We start from the raw sequence: 18,748 nt of genomic DNA on the forward strand, positions 1-18,748 counted from the left end.
CATCAGAAGCGGATCAAAATGTGGAAACGCTTCACGATTTTGCGTGTCATCCTTTCGCAGGGGCCATGCTAATCTTCTCTGTATCGAATCCAATTTTTCATACGTGCTGCCGTAGCAAGCACACAAGTCCTCAGGCGCTGCTTCCCTTTTACTACCCCGTGGGCAGAATGGCCCCTTGACCGCGGTGCAGTCTGGAGGATAAGCACGACAAGCGCGAGGGATGGGGCCTTTCTGTCGTTGACATCGCTGTGTTTTCAGTTGCTATCAACTGCCTGCTACTTCTTCGCGCATGCTTGTGAAAATCACAAAGTGGGTAAGGCCAGAAATGGCCTGGTGCCAAATGAGGGGGCCACGCACAATTTGTCTGTCACGCAGGAGGCTTCATTTGGGCCCCAAAGCTAAGCATCCACTCCTATGACGCATGACAGGACGGCTCTGAGCATCTGCCTGTGGCGTGTGTCCGACCTTGGTTGTCGCCCTTCTCTGAAAGCCAGCAGGGGGTGCCGGACTAGATGGCCCATTGGGTCAAAGAGGCCCTTTTTCGGGTAAGGCCGAGCCGACGACATTCTTGAGAATGTCGCGTTCGGTATGCACAATATATATATTCTACATGTAACCGGCAAGAAACTTTGTCAGAGAGCAGGAACCTGTGATTGACATACCCCGCCACAATGCTGAGGATTGGTTTTCAGACGCGGGCTACCAGACAACAAAAGTAGGCAGGTGGCCGCAGACACTCCAGTGAGGACAAAGGCAGGGAAAATGCTGTGCAGATTCCACGTGTATTTCGCAGCTATTTGCAACACGGCAACGTTCCCTCTCTGTCATGTTTGTCTGCTAATCAAATCAGAGGTGCAAATCTCACTCTGTGTCACTCTACATTGCACGCCGCACTTTTGCCCCAGTTGTCATGGCTGATATGCAGCCATCTGAGACGGGCAGACTGAGGAGGCTGCTGCATTTCTTCTGAGTAATTGGCATTCCACAAAGCAGAGAGAAGGGTGCACCGTTCCCAGCGGCACTGCAATGCCGGGTCGATGCGTGGAGTGAACGGAGCAAGCCCCTTTTTCAACTCCAAGTGCAAAAAATCCTTTTAATATGTTGTCCCCTTATAGAGGACGTATCAGATATTAAACTGATAAGAACAGATACTACACTTGATCTTAGCCAAAAGGCCGAGAAGCGATGAACCCTTGCTGTTTGCTGCCCCGCCCCACCTCCTGCACAGTTCTGGCTCGTCGTGGTGCAGTCGTTTCAAACGACCGCAAGAACGACTGCCGCTTGGCAGCTCCGCCCAGGAGCTCCTTGGTAAGTAGGTAAGTAAGTAAGTAAGTAAGTAAATAAGTAAGTAAGTGAGCTTTTGTTCATACAGCACTTTTTAAAACACACAGTCACAACGTGCTTTACAGACACATACACGTGCAAAATCGAAACAGATGGATTAATAAAACAGACAAACACGACACAGAGAGAAATCAACCAAAATGAATTAAAACAGGACACGGGAAGAAGAAGGGAGGTATGCAGAAAGGCTTGCGGACGTCAATGGCCTTTGAGGCGTCTTTGAGGGAGGGACGCCCCACAACAGGGTTAATGTGGGACCTACGGCTAGTTCTGGTTAGAAGTCTAGCTGCTGTATTTTGGATTAACTGTAAACGTTTCAAAGAAGACTGACCGAGGCAGGTGTAGAGGGAGTTACAGTAGCCTAACCGGGAGAAAATGAACGCGTGGATTCATTGTTCAAGAACAACGGGGGACAATATAGGTCTTATTTTTGCAATATTTCTTAACTGAGGAAAACAGGACTGGACAAGCTCATTAACGGGACGGTCAAGCGTCGTATACTGGTCGAAGGTGATACCTTTAGAAGACCTTTGGCCGTGGACTTAAACGTTGGGGTGAAGCGGGCCGATGAACTGAGTAGCAGCGGTGACAAGGATCGGTGCTCCCACACATCTTGTTACGGACAGCTGTTTTTGCTTTTCACAAACACACGAGGCTCTGCCAAACTGCAAAGCCTGCCAAAAATAGATTTAACTCGTGGGTGTTCCTCTCCACGGAAGTCTTTAGTAAAAGGCGAAAGACTTGTACGTTATGAAGAGAAACCAGAGTAAGTACGGCCCGCTCCTCGACAGCAGCCGAAGGAGCCCAGTCGTCCCAGCCACAACCTTCACGGTGAGCCTCACTCACGCCTCCCGGGCCACACCCATTCCCCTACCCCGCACTGCGCTTCAGGGAGTTTTGGGCGCCGGGATTGCTCGTCTGTCACGTCGTTGCCACTAGACCTTCTGGGGCCTGTACTACGAAGCAGGTTCTACACGCCGGGGACATATTTTCCTTAGCTGGCCTCCCCGAGCCTAACATTGGCCACCCGGATAACCAGTACTAGGAAGCTGCCTATCCACGAGGTCAAACGCGACAAAGAAGACCAGGAAATGCAGCCAAAGTACTACCGTCCCCCTCAGGCGCTGGAGAGGAGCAGGAGACATCAGAAGCGGATCAAAATGTGGAAACGCTTCACGATTTTGCGTGTCATCCTTTCGCAGGGGCCATGCTAATCTTCTCTGTATCGAATCCAATTTTTCATACGTGCTGCCGTAGCAAGCACACAAGTCCTCAGGCGCTGCTTCCCTTTTACTACCCCGTGGGCAGAATGGCCCCTTGACCGCGGTGCAGTCTGGAGGATAAGCACGACAAGCGCGAGGGATGGGGCCTTTCTGTCGTTGACATCGCTGTGTTTTCAGTTGCTATCAACTGCCTGCTACTTCTTCGCGCATGCTTGTGAAAATCACAAAGTGGGTAAGGCCAGAAATGGCCTGGTGCCAAATGAGGGGGCCACGCACAATTTGTCTGTCACGCAGGAGGCTTCATTTGGGCCCCAAAGCTAAGCATCCACTCCTATGACGCATGACAGGACGGCTCTGAGCATCTGCCTGTGGCGTGTGTCCGACCTTGGTTGTCGCCCTTCTCTGAAAGCCAGCAGGGGGTGCCGGACTAGATGGCCCATTGGGTCAAAGAGGCCCTTTTTCGGGTAAGGCCGAGCCGACGACATTCTTGAGAGTGTCGCGTTCGGTATGCACAATATATATATTCTACATGTAACCGGCAAGAAACTTTGTCAGAGAGCAGGAACCTGCGATTGACATACCCCGCCGCAATGCTGAGGATTGGTTTTCAGACGCGGGCTACCAGACAACAAAAGTAGGCAGGTGGCCGCAGACACTCCAGTGAGGACAAAGGCAGGGAAAATGCTGTGCAGATTCCAGGTGTATTTCGCAGCTATTTGCAACACGGCAACGTTCCCTCTCTGTCATGTTTGTCTGCTAATCAAATCAGAGGTGCAAATCTCACTCTGTGTCACTCTACATTGCACGCCGCACTTTTGCCCCAGTTGTCATGGCTGATATGCAGCCATCTGAGACGGGCAGACTGAGGAGGCTGCTGCATTTCTTCTGAGTAATTGGCATTCCACAAAGCAGAGAGAAGGGTGCACCGTTCCCAGCGGCACTGCAATGCCAGGTCGATGCGTGGAGTGAACGGAGCAAGCCCCTTTTTCAACTCCAAGTGCAAAAAATTCTTTTAATATGTTGTCCCCTTATAGAGGACGTATCAGATATTAAACTGATAAGAACAGATACTACACTTGATCTTAGCCAAAAGGCCGAGAAGCGATGAACCCTTGCTGTTTGCTGCCCCGCCCCACCTCCTGCACAGTTCTGGCTCGTCGTGGTGCAGTCGTTTCAAACGACCGCAAGAACGACTGCCGCTTGGCAGCTCCGCCCAGGAGCTCCTTGGTAAGTAGGTAAGTAAGTAAGTAAGTAAGTAAATAAGTAAGTAAGTGAGCTTTTGTTCATACAGCACTTTTTAAAACACACAGTCACAACGTGCTTTACAGACACATACACGTGCAAAATCGAAACAGATGGATTAATAAAACAGACAAACACGACACAGAGAGAAATCAACCAAAATGAATTAAAACAGGACACGGGAAGAAGAAGGGAGGTATGCAGAAAGGCTTGCGGACGTCAATGGCCTTTGAGGCGTCTTTGAGGGAGGGACGCCCCACAACAGGGTTAATGTGGGACCTACGGCTAGTTCTGGTTAGAAGTCTAGCTGCTGTATTTTGGATTAACTGTAAACGTTTCAAAGAAGACTGACCGAGGCAGGTGTAGAGGGAGTTACAGTAGCCTAACCGGGAGAAAATGAACGCGTGGATTCATTGTTCAAGAACAACGGGGGACAATATAGGTCTTATTTTTGCAATATTTCTTAACTGAGGAAAACAGGACTGGACAAGCTCATTAACGGGACGGTCAAGCGTCGTATACTGGTCGAAGGTGATACCTTTAGAAGACCTTTGGCCGTGGACTTAAACGTTGGGGTGAAGCGGGCCGATGAACTGAGTAGCAGCGGTGACAAGGATCGGTGCTCCCACACATCTTGTTACGGACAGCTGTTTTTGCTTTTCACAAACACACGAGGCTCTGCCAAACTGCAAAGCCTGCCAAAAATAGATTTAACTCGTGGGTGTTCCTCTCCACGGAAGTCTTTAGTAAAAGGCGAAAGACTTGTACGTTATGAAGAGAAACCAGAGTAAGTACGGCCCGCTCCTCGACAGCAGCCGAAGGAGCCCAGTCGTCCCAGCCACAACCTTCACGGTGAGCCTCACTCACGCCTCCCGGGCCACACCCATTCCCCTACCCCGCACTGCGCTTCAGGGAGTTTTGGGCGCCGGGATTGCTCGTCTGTCACGTCGTTGCCACTAGACCTTCTGGGGCCTGTACTACGAAGCAGGTTCTACACGCCGGGGACATATTTTCCTTAGCTGGCCTCCCCGAGCCTAACATTGGCCACCCGGATAACCAGTACTAGGAAGCTGCCTATCCACGAGGTCAAACGCGACAAAGAAGACCAGGAAATGCAGCCAAAGTACTACCGTCCCCCTCAGGCGCTGGAGAGGAGCAGGAGACATCAGAAGCGGATCAAAATGTGGAAACGCTTCACGATTTTGCGTGTCATCCTTTCGCAGGGGCCATGCTAATCTTCTCTGTATCGAATCCAATTTTTCATACGTGCTGCCGTAGCAAGCACACAAGTCCTCAGGCGCTGCTTCCCTTTTACTACCCCGTGGGCAGAATGGCCCCTTGACCGCGGTGCAGTCTGGAGGATAAGCACGACAAGCGCGAGGGATGGGGCCTTTCTGTCGTTGACATCGCTGTGTTTTCAGTTGCTATCAACTGCCTGCTACTTCTTCGCGCATGCTTGTGAAAATCACAAAGTGGGTAAGGCCAGAAATGGCCTGGTGCCAAATGAGGGGGCCACGCACAATTTGTCTGTCACGCAGGAGGCTTCATTTGGGCCCCAAAGCTAAGCATCCACTCCTATGACGCATGACAGGACGGCTCTGAGCATCTGCCTGTGGCGTGTGTCCGACCTTGGTTGTCGCCCTTCTCTGAAAGCCAGCAGGGGGTGCCGGACTAGATGGCCCATTGGGTCAAAGAGGCCCTTTTTCGGGTAAGGCCGAGCCGACGACATTCTTGAGAATGTCGCGTTCGGTATGCACAATATATATATTCTACATGTAACCGGCAAGAAACTTTGTCAGAGAGCAGGAACATGTGATTGACATACCCCGCCGCAATGCTGAGGATTGGTTTTCAGACGCGGGCTACCAGACAACAAAAGTAGGCAGGTGGCCGCAGACACTCCAGTGAGGACAAACGCAGGGAAAATGCTGTGCAGATTCCACGTGTATTTCGCAGCTATTCGCAACACGGCAACGTTCCCTCTCTGTCATGTTTGTCTGCTAATCAAATCAGAGGTGCAAATCTCACTCTGTGTCACTCTACATTGCACGCCGCACTTTTGCCCCAGTTGTCATGGCTGATATGCAGCCATCTGAGACGGGCAGACTGAGGAGGCTGCTGCATTTCTTCTGAGTAATTGGCATTCCACAAAGCAGAGAGAAGGGTGCACCGTTCCCAGCGGCACTGCAATGCCGGGTCGATGCGTGGAGTGAACGGAGCAAGCCCCTTTTTCAACTCCAAGTGCAAAAAATCCTTTTAATATGTTGTCCCCTTATAGAGGACGTATCAGATATTAAACTGATAAGAACAGATACTACACTTGATCTTAGCCAAAAGGCCGAGAAGCGATGAACCCTTGCTGTTTGCTGCCCCGCCCCACCTCCTGCACAGTTCTGGCTCGTCGTGGTGCAGTCGTTTCAAACGACCGCAAGAACGACTGCCGCTTGGCAGCTCCGCCCAGGAGCTCCTTGGTAAGTAGGTAAGTAAGTAAGTAAGTAAGTAAATAAGTAAGTAAGTGAGCTTTTGTTCATACAGCACTTTTTAAAACACACAGTCACAACGTGCTTTACAGACACGTACACGTGCAAAATCGAAACAGATGGATTAATAAAACAGACAAACACGACACAGAGAGAAATCAACCAAAATGAATTAAAACAGGACACGGGAAGAAGAAGGGAGGTATGCAGAAAGGCTTGCGGACGTCAATGGCCTTTGAGGCGTCTTTGAGGGAGGGACGCCCCACAACAGGGTTAATGTGGGACCTACGGCTAGTTCTGGTTAGAAGTCTAGCTGCTGTATTTTGGATTAACTGTAAACGTTTCAAAGAAGACTGACCGAGGCAGGTGTAGAGGGAGTTACAGTAGCCTAACCGGGAGAAAATGAACGCGTGGATTCATTGTTCAAGAACAACGGGGGACAATATAGGTCTTATTTTTGCAATATTTCTTAACTGAGGAAAACAGGACTGGACAAGCTCATTAACGGGACGGTCAAGCGTCGTATACTGGTCGAAGGTGATACCTTTAGAAGACCTTTGGCCGTGGACTTAAACGTTGGGGTGAAGCGGGCCGATGAACTGAGTAGCAGCGGTGACAAGGATCGGTGCTCCCACGCATCTTGTTACGGACAGCTGTTTTTGCTTTTCACAAACACACGAGGCTCTGCCAAACTGCAAAGCCTGCCAAAAATAGATTTAACTCGTGGGTGTTCCTCTCCACGGAAGTCTTTAGTAAAAGGCGAAAGACTTGTACGTTATGAAGAGAAACCAGAGTAAGTACGGCCCGCTCCTCGACAGCAGCCGAAGGAGCCCAGTCGTCCCAGCCACAACCTTCACGGTGAGCCTCACTCACGCCTCCCGGGCCACACCCATTCCCCTACCCCGCACTGCGCTTCAGGGAGTTTTGGGCGCCGGGATTGCTCGTCTGTCACGTCGTTGCCACTAGACCTTCTGGGGCCTGTACTACGAAGCAGGTTCTACACGCCGGGGACATATTTTCCTTAGCTGGCCTCCCCGAGCCTAACATTGGCCACCCGGATAACCAGTACTAGGAAGCTGCCTATCCACGAGGTCAAACGCGACAAAGAAGACCAGGAAATGCAGCCAAAGTACTACCGTCCCCCTCAGGCGCTGGAGAGGAGCAGGAGACATCAGAAGCGGATCAAAATGTGGAAACGCTTCACGATTTTGCGTGTCATCCTTTCGCAGGGGCCATGCTAATCTTCTCTGTATCGAATCCAATTTTTCATACGTGCTGCCGTAGCAAGCACACAAGTCCTCAGGCGCTGCTTCCCTTTTACTACCCCGTGGGCAGAATGGCCCCTTGACCGCGGTGCAGTCTGGAGGATAAGCACGACAAGCGCGAGGGATGGGGCCTTTCTGTCGTTGACATCGCTGTGTTTTCAGTTGCTATCAACTGCCTGCTACTTCTTCGCGCATGCTTGTGAAAATCACAAAGTGGGTAAGGCCAGAAATGGCCTGGTGCCAAATGAGGGGGCCACGCACAATTTGTCTGTCACGCAGGAGGCTTCATTTGGGCCCCAAAGCTAAGCATCCACTCCTATGACGCATGACAGGACGGCTCTGAGCATCTGCCTGTGGCGTGTGTCCGACCTTGGTTGTCGCCCTTCTCTGAAAGCCAGCAGGGGGTGCCGGACTAGATGGCCAATTGGGTCAAAGAGGCCCTTTTTCGGGTAAGGCCGAGCCGACGACATTCTTGAGAATGTCGCGTTCAGTATGCACAATATATATATTCTACATGTAACCGGCAAGAAACTTTGTCAGAGAGCAGGAACCTGTGATTGACATACCCCGCCGCAATGCTGAGGATTGGTTTTCAGACGCGGGCTACCAGACAACAAAAGTAGGCAGGTGGCCGCAGACACTCCAGTGAGGACAAACGCAGGGAAAATGCTGTGCAGATTCCACGTGTATTTCGCAGCTATTTGCAACACGGCAACGTTCCCTCTCTGTCATGTTTGTCTGCTAATCAAATCAGAGGTGCAAATCTCACTCTGTGTCACTCTACATTGCACGTCGCACTTTTGCCCCAGTTGTCATGGCTGATATGCAGCCATCTGAGACGGGCAGACTGAGGAGGCTGCTGCATTTCTTCTGAGTAATTGGCATTCCACAAAGCAGAGAGAAGGGTGCACCGTTCCCAGCGGCACTGCAATGCCAGGTCGATGCGTGGAGTGAACGGAGCAAGCCCCTTTTTCAACTCCAAATGCAAAAAATCCTTTTAATATGTTGTCCCCTTATAGAGGACGTATCAGATATTAAACTGATAAGAACAGATACTACACTTGATCTTAGCCAAAAGGCCGAGAAGCGATGAACCCTTGCTGTTTGCTGCCCCGCCCCACCTCCTGCACAGTTCTGGCTCGTCGTGGTGCAGTCGTTTCAAACGACCGCAAGAACGACTGCCGCTTGGCAGCTCCGCCCAGGAGCTCCTTGGTAAGTAGGTAAGTAAGTAAGTAAGTAAGTAAGTAAGTAAATAAGTAAGTAAGTGAGCTTTTGTTCATACAGCACTTTTTGAAACACACAGTCACAACGTGCTTTACAGACACATACACGTGCAAAATCGAAACAGATGGATTAATAAAACAGACAAACACGACACAGAGAGAAATCAACCAAAATGAATTAAAACAGGACACGGGAAGAAGAAGGGAGGTATGCAGAAAGGCTTGCGGACGTCAATGGCCTTTGAGGCGTCTTTGAGGGAGGGACGCCCCACAACAGGGTTAATGTGGGACCTACGGCTAGTTCTGGTTAGAAGTCTAGCTGCTGTATTTTGGATTAACTGTAAACGTTTCAAAGAAGACTGACCGAGGCAGGTGTAGAGGGAGTTACAGTAGCCTAACCGGGAGAAAATGAACGCGTGGATTCATTGTTCAAGAACAACGGGGGACAATATAGGTCTTATTTTTGCAATATTTCTTAACTGAGGAAAACAGGACTGGACAAGCTCATTAACGGGACGGTCAAGCGTCGTATACTGGTCGAAGGTGATACCTTTAGAAGACCTTTGGCCGTGGACTTAAACGTTGGGGTGAAGCGGGCCGATGAACTGAGTAGCAGCGGTGACAAGGATCGGTGCTCCCACACATCTTGTTACGGACAGCTGTTTTTGCTTTTCACAAACACACGAGGCTCTGCCAAACTGCAAAGCCTGCCAAAAATAGATTTAACTCGTGGGTGTTCCTCTCCACGGAAGTCTTTAGTAAAAGGCGAAAGACTTGTACGTTATGAAGAGAAACCAGAGTAAGTACGGCCCGCTCCTCGACAGCAGCCGAAGGAGCCCAGTCGTCCCAGCCACAACCTTCACGGTGAGCCTCACTCACGCCTCCCGGGCCACACCCATTCCCCTACCCCGCACTGCGCTTCAGGGAGTTTTGGGCGCCGGGATTGCTCGTCTGTCACGTCGTTGCCACTAGACCTTCTGGGGCCTGTACTACGAAGCAGGTTCTACACGCCGGGGACATATTTTCCTTAGCTGGCCTCCCCGAGCCTAACATTGGCCACCCGGATAACCAGTACTAGGAAGCTGCCTATCCACGAGGTCAAACGCGACAAAGAAGACCAGGAAATGCAGCCAAAGTACTACCGTCCCCCTCAGGCGCTGGAGAGGAGCAGGAGACATCAGAAGCGGATCAAAATGTGGAAACGCTTCACGATTTTGCGTGTCATCCTTTCGCAGGGGCCATGCTAATCTTCTCTGTATCGAATCCAATTTTTCATACGTGCTGCCGTAGCAAGCACACAAGTCCTCAGGCGCTGCTTCCCTTTTACTACCCCGTGGGCAGAATGGCCCCTTGACCGCGGTGCAGTCTGGAGGATAAGCACGACAAGCGCGAGGGATGGGGCCTTTCTGTCGTTGACATCGCTGTGTTTTCAGTTGCTATCAACTGCCTGCTACTTCTTCGCGCATGCTTGTGAAAATCACAAAGTGGGTAAGGCCAGAAATGGCCTGGTGCCAAATGAGGGGGCCACGCACAATTTGTCTGTCACGCAGGAGGCTTCATTTGGGCCCCAAAGCTAAGCATCCACTCCTATGACGCATGACAGGACGGCTCTGAGCATCTGCCTGTGGCGTGTGTCCGACCTTGGTTGTCGCCCTTCTCTGAAAGCCAGCAGGGGGTGCCGGACTAGATGGCCCATTGGGTCAAAGAGGCCCTTTTTCGGGTAAGGCCGAGCCGACGACATTCTTGAGAATGTCGCGTTCGGTATGCACAATATATATATTCTACATGTAACCGGCAAGAAACTTTGTCAGAGAGCAGGAACCTGTGACTGACATACCCCGCCGCAATGCTGAGGATTGGTTTTCAGACGCGGGCTACCAGACAACAAAAGTAGGCAGGTGGCCGCAGACACTCCAGTGAGGACAAACGCAGGGAAAATGCTGTGCAGATTCCACGTGTATTTCGCAGCTATTTGCAACACGGCAACGTTCCCTCTCTGTCATGTTTGTCTGCTAATCAAATCAGAGGTGCAAATCTCACTCTGTGTCACTCTACATTGCACGTCGCACTTTTGCCCCAGTTGTCATGGCTGATATGCAGCCATCTGAGACGGGCAGACTGAGGAGGCTGCTGCATTTCTTCTGAGTAATTGGCATTCCACAAAGCAGAGAGAAGGGTGCACCGTTCCCAGCGGCACTGCAATGCCAGGTCGATGCGTGGAGTGAACGGAGCAAGCCCCTTTTTCAACTCCAAGTGCAAAAAATCCTTTTAATATGTTGTCCCCTTATAGAGGACGTATCAGATATTAAACTGATAAGAACAGATACTACACTTGATCTTAGCCAAAAGGCCGAGAAGCGATGAACCCTTGCTGTTTGCTGCCCCGCCCCACCTCCTGCACAGTTCTGGCTCGTCGTGGTGCAGTCGTTTCAAACGACCGCAAGAACGACTGCCGCTTGGCAGCTCCGCCCAGGAGCTCCTTGGTAAGTAGGTAAGTAAGTAAGTAAGTAAGTAAGTAAGTAAATAAGTAAGTAAGTGAGCTTTTGTTCATACAGCACTTTTTGAAACACACAGTCACAACGTGCTTTACAGACACATACACGTGCAAAATCGAAACAGATGGATTAATAAAACAGACAAACACGACACAGAGAGAAATCAACCAAAATGAATTAAAACAGGACACGGGAAGAAGAAGGGAGGTATGCAGAAAGGCTTGCGGACGTCAATGGCCTTTGAGGCGTCTTTGAGGGAGGGACGCCCCACAACAGGGTTAATGTGGGACCTACGGCTAGTTCTGGTTAGAAGTCTAGCTGCTGTATTTTGGATTAACTGTAAACGTTTCAAAGAAGACTGACCGAGGCAGGTGTAGAGGGAGTTACAGTAGCCTAACCGGGAGAAAATGAACGCGTGGATTCATTGTTCAAGAACAACGGGGGACAATATAGGTCTTATTTTTGCAATATTTCTTAACTGAGGAAAACAGGACTGGACAAGCTCATTAACGGGACGGTCAAGCGTCGTATACTGGTCGAAGGTGATACCTTTAGAAGACCTTTGGCCGTGGACTTAAACGTTGGGGTGAAGCGGGCCGATGAACTGAGTAGCAGCGGTGACAAGGATCGGTGCTCCCACACATCTTGTTACGGACAGCTGTTTTTGCTTTTCACAAACACACGAGGCTCTGCCAAACTGCAAAGCCTGCCAAAAATAGATTTAACTCGTGGGTGTTCCTCTCCACGGAAGTCTTTAGTAAAAGGCGAAAGACTTGTACGTTATGAAGAGAAACCAGAGTAAGTACGGCCCGCTCCTCGACAGCAGCCGAAGGAGCCCAGTCGTCCCAGCCACAACCTTCACGGTGAGCCTCACTCACGCCTCCCGGGCCACACCCATTCCCCTACCCCGCACTGCGCTTCAGGGAGTTTTGGGCGCCGGGATTGCTCGTCTGTCACATCGTTGCCACTAGACCTTCTGGGGCCTGTACTACGAAGCAGGTTCTACACGCCGGGGACATATTTTCCTTAGCTGGCCTCCCCGAGCCTAACATTGGCCACCCGGATAACCAGTACTAGGAAGCTGCCTATCCACGAGGTCAAACGCGACAAAGAAGACCAGGAAATGCAGCCAAAGTACTACCGTCCCCCTCAGGCGCTGGAGAGGAGCAGGAGACATCAGAAGCGGATCAAAATGTGGAAACGCTTCACGATTTTGCGTGTCATCCTTTCGCAGGGGCCATGCTAATCTTCTCTGTATCGAATCCAATTTTTCATACGTGCTGCCGTAGCAAGCACACAAGTCCTCAGGCGCTGCTTCCCTTTTACTACCCCGTGGGCAGAATGGCCCCTTGACCGCGGTGCAGTCTGGAGGATAAGCACGACAAGCGCGAGGGATGGGGCCTTTCTGTCGTTGACATCGCTGTGTTTTCAGTTGCTATCAACTGCCTGCTACTTCTTCGCGCATGCTTGTGAAAATCACAAAGTGGGTAAGGCCAGAAATGGCCTGGTGCCAAATGAGGGGGCCACGCACAATTTGTCTGTCACGCAGGAGGCTTCATTTGGGCCCCAAAGCTAAGCATCCACTCCTATGACGCATGACAGGACGGCTCTGAGCATCTGCCTGTGGCGTGTGTCCGACCTTGGTTGTCGCCCTTCTCTGAAAGCCAGCAGGGGGTGCCGGACTAGATGGCCCATTGGGTCAAAGAGGCCCTTTTTCGGGTAAGGCCGAGCCGACGACATTCTTGAGAATGTCGCGTTCGGTATGCACAATATATATATTCTACATGTAACCGGCAAGAAACTTTGTCAGAGAGCAGGAACCTGTGATTGACATACCCCGCCGCAATGCTGAGGATTGGTTTTCAGACGCGGGCTACCAGACAACAAAAGTAGGCAGGTGGCCGCAGACACTCCAGTGAGGACAAACGCAGGGAAAATGCTGTGCAGATTCCACGTGTATTTCGCAGCTATTTGCAACACGGCAACGTTCCCTCTCTGTCATGTTTGTCTGCTAATCAAATCAGAGGTGCAAATCTCACTCTGTGTCACTCTACATTGCACGCCGCACTTTTGCCCCAGTTGTCACGGCTGATATGCAGCCATCTGAGACGGGCAGACTGAGGAGGCTGCTGCATTTCTTCTGAGTAATTGGCATTCCACAAAGCAGAGAGAAGGGTGCACCGTTCCCAGCGGCACTGCAATGCCGGGTCGATGCGTGGAGTGAACGGAGCAAGCCCCTTTTTCAACTCCAAGTGCAAAAAATTCTTTTAATATGTTGTCCCCTTATAGAGGACGTATCAGATATTAAACTGATAAGAACAGATACTACACTTGATCTTAGCCAAAAGGCCGAGAAGCGATGAACCCTTGCTGTTTGCTGCCCCGCCCCACCTCCTGCACAGTTCTGGCTCGTCGTGGTGCAGTCGTTTCAAACGACCGCAAGAACGACTGCCGCTTGGCAGCTCCGCCCAGGAGCTCCTTGGTAAGTAGGTAAGTAAATAAGTAAGTAAGTCAGCTTTTGTTCATACAGCACTTTTTAAAACACACAGTCACAACGTGCTTTACAGACACATACACGTGCAAAATCGAAACAGATGGATTAATAAAGCAGACAAACACGACACAGAGAGAAATCAACCAAAATGAAATAAAACAGGACACGGGAAGAAGAAGGGAGGTATGCAGAAAGGCTTGCGGACGTCAATGGCCTTTGAGGCGTCTTTGAGGGAGGGACGCCCCACAACAGGGTTAATGTGGGACCTACGGCTAGTTCTGGTTAGAAGTCTAGCTGCTGTATTTTGGATTAACTGTAAACGTTTCAAAGAAGACTGACCGAGGCAGGTGTAGAGGGAGTTACAGTAGCCTAACCGGGAGAAAATGAACGCGTGGATTCATTGTTCAAGAACAACGGGGGACAATATAGGTCTTATTTTTGCAATATTTCTTAACTGAGGAAAACAGGACTGGACAAGCTCATTAACGGGACGGTCAAGCGTCGTATACTGGTCGAAGGTGATACCTTTAGAAGACCTTTGGCCGTGGACTTAAACGTTGGGGTGAAGCGGGCCGATGAACTGAGTAGCAGCGGTGACAAGGATCGGTGCTCCCACACATCTTGTTACGGACAGCTGTTTTTGCTTTTCACAAACACACGAGGCTCTGCCAAACTGCAAAGCCTGCCAAAAATAGATTTAACTCGTGGGTGTTCCTCTCCACGGAAGTCTTTAGTAAAAGGCGAAAGACTTGTACGTTATGAAGAGAAACCAGAGTAAGTACGGCCCGCTCCTCGACAGCAGCCGAAGGAGCCCAGTCGTCCCAGCCACAACCTTCACGGTGAGCCTCACTCACGCCTCCCGGGCCACACCCATTCCCCTACCCCGCACTGCGCTTCAGGGAGTTTTGGGCGCCGGGATTGCTCGTCTGTCACGTCGTTGCCACTAGACCTTCTGGGGCCTGTACTACGAAGCAGGTTCTACACGCCGGGGACATATTTTCCTTAGCTGGCCTCCCCGAGCCTAACATTGGCCACCCGGATAACCAGTACTAGGAAGCTGCCTATCCACGAGGTCAAACGCGACAAAGAAGACCAGGAAATGCAGCCAAAGTACTACCGTCCCCCTCAGGCGCTGGAGAGGAGCAGGAGACATCAGAAGCGGATCAAAATGTGGAAACGCTTCACGATTTTGCGTGTCATCCTTTCGCAGGGGCCATGCTAATCTTCTCTGTATCGAATCCAATTTTTCATACGTGCTGCCGTAGCAAGCACACAAGTCCTCAGGCGCTGCTTCCCTTTTACTACCCCGTGGGCAGAATGGCCCCTTGACCGCGGTGCAGTCTGGAGGATAAGCACGACAAGCGCGAGGGATGGGGCCTTTCTGTCGTTGACATCGCTGTGTTTTCAGTTGCTATCAACTGCCTGCTACTTCTTCGCGCATGCTTGTGAAAATCACAAAGTGGGTAAGGCCAGAAATGGCCTGGTGCCAAATGAGGGGGCCACGCACAATTTGTCTGTCACGCAGGAGGCTTCATTTGGGCCCCAAAGCTAAGCATCCACTCCTATGACGCATGACAGGACGGCTCTGAGCATCTGCCTGTGGCGTGTGTCCGACCTTGGTTGTCGCCCTTCTCTGAAAGCCAGCAGGGGGTGCCGGACTAGATGGCCCATTGGGTCAAAGAGGCCCTTTTTCGGGTAAGGCCGAGCCGACGACATTCTTGAGAATGTCGCGTTCGGTATGCACAATATATATATTCTACATGTAACCGGCAAGAAACTTTGTCAGAGAGCAGGAACCTGTGATTGACATACCCCGCCGCAATGCTGAGGATTGGTTTTCAGACGCGGGCTACCAGACAACAAAAGTAGGCAGGTGGCCGCAGACACTCCAGTGAGGACAAACGCAGGGAAAATGCTGTGCAGATTCCACGTGTATTTCGCAGCTATTTGCAACACGGCAACGTTCCCTCTCTGTCATGTTTGTCTGCTAATCAAATCAGAGGTGCAAATCTCACTCTGTGTCACTCTACATTGCACGCCGCACTTTTGCCCCAGTTGTCACGGCTGATATGCAGCCATCTGAGACGGGCAGACTGAGGAGGCTGCTGCATTTCTTCTGAGTAATTGGCATTCCACAAAGCAGAGAGAAGGGTGCACCGTTCCCAGCGGCACTGCAATGCCGGGTCGATGCGTGGAGTGAACGGAGCAAGCCCCTTTTTCAACTCCAAGTGCAAAAAAGCCTTTTAATATGTTGTCCCCTTATAGAGAACGTATCAGATATTAAACTGATAAGAACAGATACTACACTTGATCTTAGCCAAAAGGCCGAGAAGCGATGAACCCTTGCTGTTTGCTGCCCCGCCCCACCTCCTGCACAGTTCTGGCTCGTCGTGGTGCAGTCGTTTCAAACGACCGCAAGAACGACTGCCGCTTGGCAGCTCCGCCCAGGAGCTCCTTGGTAAGTAGGTAAGTAAATAAGTAAGTAAGTCAGCTTTTGTTCATACAGCGCTTTTTAAAACACACAGTCACAACGTGCTTTACAGACACATACACGTGCAAAATCGAAACAGATGGATTAATAAAGCAGACAAACACGACACAGAGAGAAATCAACCAAAATGAAATAAAACAGGACACGGGAAGAAGAAGGGAGGTATGCAGAAAGGCTTGCGGACGTCAATGGCCTTTGAGGCGTCTTTGAGGGAGGGACGCCCCACAACAGGGTTAATGTGGGACCTACGGCTAGTTCTGGTTAGAAGTCTAGCTGCTGTATTTTGGATTAACTGTAAACGTTTCAAAGAAGACTGACCGAGGCAGGTGTAGAGGGAGTTACAGTAGCCTAACCGGGAGAAAATGAACGCGTGGATTCATTGTTCAAGAACAACGGGGGACAATATAGGTCTTATTTTTGCAATATTTCTTAACTGAGGAAAACAGGACTGGACAAGCTCATTAACGGGACGGTCAAGCGTCGTATACTGGTCGAAGGTGATACCTTTAGAAGACCTTTGGCCATGGACTTAAACGTTGGGGTGAAGCGGGCCGATGAACTGAGTAGCAGCGGTGACAAGGATCGGTGCTCCCACACATCTTGTTACGGACAGCTGTTTTTGCTTTTCACAAACACACGAGGCTCTGCCAAACTGCAAAGCCTGCCAAAAATAGATTTAACTCGTGGGTGTTCCTCTCCACGGAAGTCTTTAGTAAAAGGCGAAAGACTTGTACGTTATGAAGAGAAACCAGAGTAAGTACGGCCCGCTCCTCGACAGCAGCCGAAGGAGCCCAGTCGTCCCAGCCACAACCTTCACGGTGAGCCTCACTCACGCCTCCCGGGCCACACCCATTCCCCTACCCCGCACTGCGCTTCAGGGAGTTTTGGGCGCCGGGATTGCTCGTCTGTCACGTCGTTGCCACTAGACCTTCTGGGGCCTGTACTACGAAGCAGGTTCTACACGCCGGGGACATATTTTCCTTAGCTGGCCTCCCCGAGCCTAACATTGGCCACCCGGATAACCAGTACTAGGAAGCTGCCTATCCACGAGGTCAAACGCGACAAAGAAGACCAGGAAATGCAGCCAAAGTACTACCGTCCCCCTCAGGCGCTGGAGAGGAGCAGGAGACATCAGAAGCGGATCAAAATGTGGAAACGCTTCACGATTTTGCGTGTCATCCTTTCGCAGGGGCCATGCTAATCTTCTCTGTATCGAATCCAATTTTTCATACGTGCTGCCGTAGCAAGCACACAAGTCCTCAGGCGCTGCTTCCCTTTTACTACCCCGTGGGCAGAATGGCCCCTTGACCGCGGTGCAGTCTGGAGGATAAGCACGACAAGCGCGAGGGATGGGGCCTTTCTGTCGTTGACATCGCTGTGTTTTCAGTTGCTATCAACTGCCTGCTACTTCTTCGCGCATGCTTGTGAAAATCACAAAGTGGGTAAGGCCAGAAATGGCCTGGTGCCAAATGAGGGGGCCACGCACAATTTGTCTGTCACGCAGGAGGCTTCATTTGGGCCCCAAAGCTAAGCATCCACTCCTATGACGCATGACAGGACGGCTCTGAGCATCTGCCTGTGGCGTGTGTCCGACCTTGGTTGTCGCCCTTCTCTGAAAGCCAGCAGGGGGTGCCGGACTAGATGGCCCATTGGGTCAAAGAGGCCCTTTTTCGGGTAAGGCCGAGCCGACGACATTCTTGAGAATGTCGCGTTCGGTATGCACAATATATATATTCTACATGTAACCGGCACGAAACTTTGTCAGAGAGCAGGAACCTGTGATTGACATACCCCGCCGCAATGCTGAGGATTGGTTTTCAGACGCGGGCTACCAGACAACAAAAGTAGGCAGGTGGCCGCAGACACTCCAGTGAGGACAAACGCAGGGAAAATGCTGTGCAGATTCCACGTGTATTTCGCAGCTATTCGCAACACGGCAACGTTCCCTCTCTGTCATGTTTGTCTGCTAATCAAATCAGAGGTGCAAATCTCACTCTGTGTCACTCTACATTGCACGCCGCACTTTTGCCCCAGTTGTCATGGCTGATATGCAGCCATCTGAGACGGGCAGACTGAGGAGGCTGCTGCATTTCTTCTGAGTAATTGGCATTCCACAAAGCAGAGAGAAGGGTGCACCGTTCCCAGCGGCACTGCAATGCCGGGTCGATGCGTGGAGTGAACGGAGCAAGCCCCTTTTTCAACTCCAAGTGCAAAAAATCCTTTTAATATGTTGTCCCCTTATAGAGGACGTATCAGATATTAAACTGATAAGAACAGATACTACACTTGATCTTAGCCAAAAGGCCGAGAAGCGATGAACCCTTGCTGTTTGCTGCCCCGCCCCACCTCCTGCACAGTTCTGGCTCGTCGTGGTGCAGTCGTTTCAAACGACCGCAAGAACGACTGCCGCTTGGCAGCTCCGCCCAGGAGCTCCTTGGTAAGTAGGTAAGTAAATAAGTAAGTAAGTCAGCTTTTGTTCATACAGCACTTT

The 18,748-nt window shown here is 50.9% G+C and overlaps 23 non-coding genes across 23 annotated transcripts; all 23 read right to left on the minus strand.

Moving 5' to 3' along the window:
• Nucleotides 1–15: 15 nt before the first annotated feature.
• Nucleotides 16–122, minus strand: LOC122991425. The gene has a single exon (XR_006405823.1). It is a non-coding gene; the product is annotated as a U6 spliceosomal RNA (small nuclear RNA).
• Nucleotides 123–996: 874 nt separating this feature from the next.
• On the minus strand, nucleotides 997–1,187 carry LOC122991175. Its single transcript, XR_006405593.1, has one exon. It is a non-coding gene; the product is annotated as a U2 spliceosomal RNA (small nuclear RNA).
• Nucleotides 1,188–1,998: 811 nt separating this feature from the next.
• On the minus strand, nucleotides 1,999–2,114 carry LOC122991349. The gene has a single exon (XR_006405749.1). It is a non-coding gene; the product is annotated as a U5 spliceosomal RNA (small nuclear RNA).
• A 387-nt stretch (nucleotides 2,115–2,501) lies between these two features.
• Nucleotides 2,502–2,608, minus strand: LOC122991426. Its single transcript, XR_006405824.1, has one exon. It is a non-coding gene; the product is annotated as a U6 spliceosomal RNA (small nuclear RNA).
• Nucleotides 2,609–3,482: 874 nt separating this feature from the next.
• LOC122991200 lies at nucleotides 3,483–3,673 on the minus strand. The gene has a single exon (XR_006405616.1). It is a non-coding gene; the product is annotated as a U2 spliceosomal RNA (small nuclear RNA).
• An 811-nt stretch (nucleotides 3,674–4,484) lies between these two features.
• On the minus strand, nucleotides 4,485–4,600 carry LOC122991350. The gene has a single exon (XR_006405750.1). It is a non-coding gene; the product is annotated as a U5 spliceosomal RNA (small nuclear RNA).
• Nucleotides 4,601–4,987: 387 nt separating this feature from the next.
• LOC122991427 lies at nucleotides 4,988–5,094 on the minus strand. Its single transcript, XR_006405825.1, has one exon. It is a non-coding gene; the product is annotated as a U6 spliceosomal RNA (small nuclear RNA).
• An 874-nt stretch (nucleotides 5,095–5,968) lies between these two features.
• Nucleotides 5,969–6,159, minus strand: LOC122991176. Its single transcript, XR_006405594.1, has one exon. It is a non-coding gene; the product is annotated as a U2 spliceosomal RNA (small nuclear RNA).
• Nucleotides 6,160–6,970: 811 nt separating this feature from the next.
• On the minus strand, nucleotides 6,971–7,086 carry LOC122991351. The gene has a single exon (XR_006405751.1). It is a non-coding gene; the product is annotated as a U5 spliceosomal RNA (small nuclear RNA).
• Nucleotides 7,087–7,473: 387 nt separating this feature from the next.
• Nucleotides 7,474–7,580, minus strand: LOC122991429. The gene has a single exon (XR_006405827.1). It is a non-coding gene; the product is annotated as a U6 spliceosomal RNA (small nuclear RNA).
• Nucleotides 7,581–8,454: 874 nt separating this feature from the next.
• LOC122991204 lies at nucleotides 8,455–8,645 on the minus strand. The gene has a single exon (XR_006405620.1). It is a non-coding gene; the product is annotated as a U2 spliceosomal RNA (small nuclear RNA).
• Nucleotides 8,646–9,464: 819 nt separating this feature from the next.
• Nucleotides 9,465–9,580, minus strand: LOC122991352. Its single transcript, XR_006405752.1, has one exon. It is a non-coding gene; the product is annotated as a U5 spliceosomal RNA (small nuclear RNA).
• Nucleotides 9,581–9,967: 387 nt separating this feature from the next.
• On the minus strand, nucleotides 9,968–10,074 carry LOC122991431. The gene has a single exon (XR_006405828.1). It is a non-coding gene; the product is annotated as a U6 spliceosomal RNA (small nuclear RNA).
• Nucleotides 10,075–10,948: 874 nt separating this feature from the next.
• LOC122991202 lies at nucleotides 10,949–11,139 on the minus strand. The gene has a single exon (XR_006405618.1). It is a non-coding gene; the product is annotated as a U2 spliceosomal RNA (small nuclear RNA).
• An 819-nt stretch (nucleotides 11,140–11,958) lies between these two features.
• Nucleotides 11,959–12,074, minus strand: LOC122991353. The gene has a single exon (XR_006405753.1). It is a non-coding gene; the product is annotated as a U5 spliceosomal RNA (small nuclear RNA).
• Nucleotides 12,075–12,461: 387 nt separating this feature from the next.
• Nucleotides 12,462–12,568, minus strand: LOC122991432. The gene has a single exon (XR_006405829.1). It is a non-coding gene; the product is annotated as a U6 spliceosomal RNA (small nuclear RNA).
• An 874-nt stretch (nucleotides 12,569–13,442) lies between these two features.
• On the minus strand, nucleotides 13,443–13,633 carry LOC122991147. The gene has a single exon (XR_006405566.1). It is a non-coding gene; the product is annotated as a U2 spliceosomal RNA (small nuclear RNA).
• A 795-nt stretch (nucleotides 13,634–14,428) lies between these two features.
• On the minus strand, nucleotides 14,429–14,544 carry LOC122991355. Its single transcript, XR_006405755.1, has one exon. It is a non-coding gene; the product is annotated as a U5 spliceosomal RNA (small nuclear RNA).
• Nucleotides 14,545–14,931: 387 nt separating this feature from the next.
• On the minus strand, nucleotides 14,932–15,038 carry LOC122991433. The gene has a single exon (XR_006405830.1). It is a non-coding gene; the product is annotated as a U6 spliceosomal RNA (small nuclear RNA).
• Nucleotides 15,039–15,912: 874 nt separating this feature from the next.
• LOC122991216 lies at nucleotides 15,913–16,103 on the minus strand. Its single transcript, XR_006405632.1, has one exon. It is a non-coding gene; the product is annotated as a U2 spliceosomal RNA (small nuclear RNA).
• Nucleotides 16,104–16,898: 795 nt separating this feature from the next.
• LOC122991356 lies at nucleotides 16,899–17,014 on the minus strand. Its single transcript, XR_006405756.1, has one exon. It is a non-coding gene; the product is annotated as a U5 spliceosomal RNA (small nuclear RNA).
• A 387-nt stretch (nucleotides 17,015–17,401) lies between these two features.
• On the minus strand, nucleotides 17,402–17,508 carry LOC122991434. The gene has a single exon (XR_006405831.1). It is a non-coding gene; the product is annotated as a U6 spliceosomal RNA (small nuclear RNA).
• Nucleotides 17,509–18,382: 874 nt separating this feature from the next.
• LOC122991177 lies at nucleotides 18,383–18,573 on the minus strand. Its single transcript, XR_006405595.1, has one exon. It is a non-coding gene; the product is annotated as a U2 spliceosomal RNA (small nuclear RNA).
• Nucleotides 18,574–18,748: the final 175 nt, after the last annotated feature.

Source organism: Thunnus albacares, chromosome 10 (assembly GCF_914725855.1).
Source record: "Thunnus albacares chromosome 10, fThuAlb1.1, whole genome shotgun sequence".
In the NCBI taxonomy this organism is placed as follows: domain Eukaryota; kingdom Metazoa; phylum Chordata; class Actinopteri; order Scombriformes; family Scombridae; genus Thunnus; species Thunnus albacares.